This window comes from Delphinus delphis, chromosome 2 (assembly GCF_949987515.2).
Source record: "Delphinus delphis chromosome 2, mDelDel1.2, whole genome shotgun sequence".
NCBI lineage: Eukaryota > Metazoa > Chordata > Mammalia > Artiodactyla > Delphinidae > Delphinus > Delphinus delphis.
The window spans coordinates 1,876,592-1,881,325 of record NC_082684.1 but is presented as its reverse complement, the minus strand read 5'-3'; the positions used below and the strand labels follow the sequence as shown (position 1 = coordinate 1,881,325).

At 61.4% G+C, this 4,734-nt stretch overlaps 1 long non-coding RNA gene across 1 annotated transcript; it reads left to right on the top strand.

Moving 5' to 3' along the window:
• Nucleotides 1-921: 921 nt before the first annotated feature.
• Nucleotides 922-3,100, top strand: LOC132419248 (uncharacterized). Its single transcript, XR_009518160.1, has 3 exons — nucleotides 922-1,062; nucleotides 2,077-2,175; nucleotides 2,708-3,100. It is a non-coding gene; the product is annotated as an uncharacterized lncRNA (long non-coding RNA).
• The last annotated feature ends 1,634 nt before the right edge of the window (nucleotides 3,101-4,734 follow it).

Sequence of the window (4,734 nt, the reverse complement as noted above, 5' to 3'; positions counted from 1 at the left end):
ATCAGAGCCTGGCGAGTCTGTCCCTGTCACCCCCCGACACGGCAGCAGCAGCGGCTGACTGGCCTTGTCACCTGTTCCCCACTGAGGGTCTGCGGATGAGATCGGGTTTCAGGGAACCTGCAGGGCACTGTGGGGTGCTGGGCGGTGCTGGGCGGTGTTGGTGCCAGTTACTCGGCTTCACAAGGCTGCAGGCTGCATCCGCTTCGGGAAGGCCTCCTCCTCGGGGTCGCTGGGCCAGGCAACGGGGGGCGGGGCCCGGTTCTGCTCCTGCCGTGCCCCGCCCTGACTGTTCAGGGACGTGGGCACGCCCACCCCCCTCCCTGCACCGGGCCTGGTGTCCTCGTCTGGAACTAGGGGTTGGGCTGCCTTGTCCGTCCAGGCCCTTCCGGCCCCATCAGGCCACTGGGGACCCCACACCCCTTTGCTCCCCCTCTGCACCTCCGTCCTGGGTGCCGGCACCCCCCCCCCCCCCCCCCCCCGCCCACGCACCAAGAGAATCAGACGCTGGCGCTGTTCCGGGGCAGCTCAGGGCGGCTGAGCGGGGATCTGCGTGCTCTGGGCTGGCTAACGCGACAAGCACAGCCGTCAGCGCGGTCATGATGCGATTACACGGCTAATCAGCTCAGCGCATCCTCCACCACCCGCAGCCCCCGCCTCGCTGAGGGGTCTGCGTGGCCTGTGCCCAGGATTTCACCCCTAATGAGCGGGGCTCTGCTCTCCTGGAGGCAGCCCCGAGGGAGGCCCGTGACCCAGCTGCTCTGGTGACTGAGGTGTGGGTCGAGTGGCCGGGGGCCTCTGCCCATCGCCCTGCCGGCTGGGAGGCGGTCCCAGGCCTGTTCCAGGCTGCCTGTGGAGAAAGGCAGCGCTCTTGGTTTCCGTGGTGATGGCCTGCAAACGCCCTCCCGGGCTCCGGGCACCTGCCTGGAGGGGGTGGGGTCTGGTAGCTGAGAGGGATGAGCGGGGAAGCTCTGCTTCCCCTCCCCCAGGGCCCCGCCGCGCGTCTGATTGGCAGCAGGAGCTCACGGTCTGAAATGCGCCAGCGCCCGGCTCTGACCTGGGAAGGTGAGGGGCGGCAATTTCGCAGCAAGAGACAGACGTGTAACGGGGGGGGGGGGGGGGGGGGGGTTCTGTGTGCGGAGAGGCGGCGCTGGGCTCATGGCTCGGGCAGAGTCGGGGGAGCCCCGTGACCATGGAGAGCGTGACCATTGGCCAGAGCGGGGACAGCCCGCGATGGGCTCCCAGTGAGGGCCCGGGCGATGGCCGTGGTGGGCGGCCCCTGCTCTGGGCGGCCCCCGTGGAGACCTGCCACCAGTGTCTGCGGAGGCCTGTGCCCACACTCAGTGACACAGCACCGGCCCCGCCAGTCTCCCTGCCCTGCAGGGACACAGATGCTGCAAGAGCAGGACCTCGGTCCCACCTGCCGCCCACACCCGGCACGTGGTCCCACGCAGGGCTGCCACCCAGAGGCTGAGGCCCCCCTCGCCCTCAGGTTCCCCAGAGCCCTCAGTGGGCTCTGGGGTCCCTGGGCCGCCTGCCTGAGATAGATACAGCCTGCAGCCCGCACTACCGTCAGCTGCTGAGTACCCAACAGCCCCAAATTGAGCAGCTAGAAACAATGCAGATTTACCATCTCACAGGCTCTGGGGTCCGATATCCAGGCGCAGCTTAACCAGGTGCCTCTGGGTCAGGGTCTCTCGCGGCTGCAGTCAAGGTGTCAGCTGGGCTGGGGGAGAAGGGTGCACCAGGGGCCCCTGAGATGGTGCAGGGAGGTGGGTGCAGGGCTCAGGTGACGAGGGGGCTGGTGGAGACGGGGCTCTTCCCGTGTCCCTGCCTGGCACCATCTCCTCCAGGCACAGGTGGACTTGTCCTCACAGAGGGACAGTGCTTTGTCCAGCCTCTGCTTGGCCTCACCCTGAGGAAACAGGAGGGCGGGCTGAGGTGGGAGAGGCGGGGACTTCTCTCCGGGAACCCAGTGGGATGCGTCACTGTCACTCACAGTGGACCTTCCTTCCTCCCTCCCTCCCTCCCCCCACGCCCTCCCCACGTGTCCCCTTCCTCCCTGTGGTCCTTCCTCAGCGTCGAAGGATGAGGCCTGGGCTGGACTCCACTACTGCACGAAGTGGACAGAACCCTGCCCCAATCCTGCCCCCACCTCAATTTGCAGAGTGACCTTGGGTAAGTCACTTCCCTTCAAGGACCCTCAGTGTTCCCATCTCCCGTGGGCGATGGGACGAGATTTTTTCTTCTCTCCTTTAATCTTGGAGCCATAGAGATCCAGGGCCAGGGGGTGATCAGCTGGTCACCATTCATTCATTTATTCACTCATCAAACATTCACTGTACCTCTCCTGTAGTGAGGAGAACGGTGGCCCCCAGACACCTCTGTCCATGTAACCCAATCCTCAGAACCCGTGAATGTGAACTTATTTGGGGAAAGGATCTTTGCAGAGGTAATTAAGGCCAGGATCATCGAGACACTAAATCCAACAAGTGTGCTTGTAAGAGACATACACGGAGGAGGGGGCCGTGGAAAGATTGAGGCAGAGATGGCAGGGGTGCAGCCAGAAGCCACAGAAGAGGCTGGCAGAGGCAGGAAGGCTCCTCTCCTATAACCTCTGGAGGGAGCATGGCCCTGCTGACACCTGGAGTTTGGTCTCCTGCCTCCTGAACTGTGAAGGAATAACTTTCTGCTGTTTCACGTTCCCTAGGTTGTGGTCGTGGGTTACGGCGGCCCCAGGAGACACGCAGCTTCTGTGTGCACTGCTCACTGACAGGAGACAAAGACCACAGGGACAGCTATCCTGGGAAGGGAAGGCGGGCTGGGGGCCGGGGGCATGAGGAGTCGGGGGCTCCTCTGCCTCTCCCCTCGTCCCGAGGCCCCGCGGGACCAGCCATCCGTCAGCTTACTGCAGTTATGCTTAAGGCTTGGGGAGGACGGCCTCCCATTTCAGTCATGATCTGCTATCGGATATTATGAGGAACGGGCTGCCAGGCCCTGGGAAACATCCTCTAATGGACACAGCATCAGTCCTCACGGCCGCGTGGCCGCGCGTCAGGCTGGAGGCTCTCCAAGTTTGCACGTCACAAGGAATTTAAGCGAGACCCCAGTTAAGTGGCTTACGATACAAATAGCTAACACGTTCTGAATGCAAGATGTGAGCTCATCAAGGAAAGAGACACTTAGTTCTCTTTGAGAGGAAATACCCAGAGTCAGCGTTAACACCAAACTACTTCCTGTAACTTCTGCGCAATTTTGCAAAGCGTTATTTGCACAGTTAACGGGCAGGAGTTGATGGGTGGAGTGAGGTTGCTCTCAGCGGAACAGGGGACGCTGGTGGCGGAGCCACAGATGGAGGGCGTGGAGCTTGTGGCGGGGCCCCTGGGCTCGCCCCGGGTGGGCGAGGCTGCGGGAGAAGGGCCACCTCCGGGGGCTGCACGAGGAAGGGCTTCTCCACCCCGGGCGCAGGTGGAGGCTTTGGCGGGTTGGGGGGCAAGGACCACAGAGGCCGAGTCCAGGGACACGGCCCCCAGGCCGGGCCATCTGCCCTCCCAGTGCCTGCCAGGAGTCTCACCTCGCAGCTGTCAGTTACCCGAGAATCCACGCACCCTCGCTTCCCAGGATGTTCTGTTTGCCAAAAACCTCTCCTATCTTTTCTTTTACTTGCTCCCCACACGTCCAGTGACAGACGTCCTCTTCTCTCCTTTCTGCAGAAGGACTGTGGTGGCAACTACCAGGAGCAGAAAGCCAGACCAACATGCTACCCAAAGTGGGGTCCGGCTGCTCGCCGATCTAAAGCCAATCCTCGAGAGGCAAAGCTGGTTGAAACGAAAATTTGCTTTATTCCGGAGGCCGGCAACTGGAGGGGAGGGAGGACTTGTATCCAAAGGCCAAGTCCCCCCTGAAGATCAGCGGGCAAGAGGTTGTTTTTTTTCGCGGTACGCAGGCGTCTCACTGTTGTGGCCTCTCCCGTTGCGGAGCACAGGCTCTGGATGCACAGGCTCAGCGGCCATGGCTCACGGGCCCAGCCGCTCCGCGGCATGTGGGATCTTCCCGGACCGGGGCACGAACCCGCGTCCCCTGCATCGGCAGGCAGACTCTCAACCGCTGCGCCACCAGGGAAGCCCTGGGCGAGAGCTTTTAAAGGGGAGTTTCAGGGGTGTATAAGGGGAGGGAGGGGGCTACATGCAGAACAGCACAGTCAGCTCTGACAGTCACCTTGAAATCGGTCATCGGTGGTCTGACCAGCGTCATCTTGATTGTTTAAGTGCAGTTAGTCTTCAGGTCCAGGGCTGGTTTGTTCCCATTTTTTGAGAACAGCTCTCGAAATTGTGGCAGCTTGTGTCATGGCTAGAGGCTGACCACCATGCAGTTAACTTCTTGCTGGTGGCGGTTTCGGCATCCACAAAACAGCTCACAGGACGTGGCTCAGAACAGTATCTCCAGCCCTTGAGGAGGAACTAAAAGTCCTTGACTCTGCTCTGAACTACTATTATTCTGTCCTGTCTGTCTGTTTTCCTTTGCTTCTGCATTTTCTCACTTCGCTGATTAAACTTATTCTTTGTCTAAAGTTTTTCCACAGACAAAAGGCAGGTGGAGGACCTGGGGGGCAGGGGGTGGGGGAAGGACCACAGGGTCCTGCTCTGTTTCAAACAGAGGACTCAGCAGGGCAGTTCACTGTCTCACGGTGGCACGCTGCTGCAGACGCTTCCCGAAGACGTCCAGGTCTTTATCCTC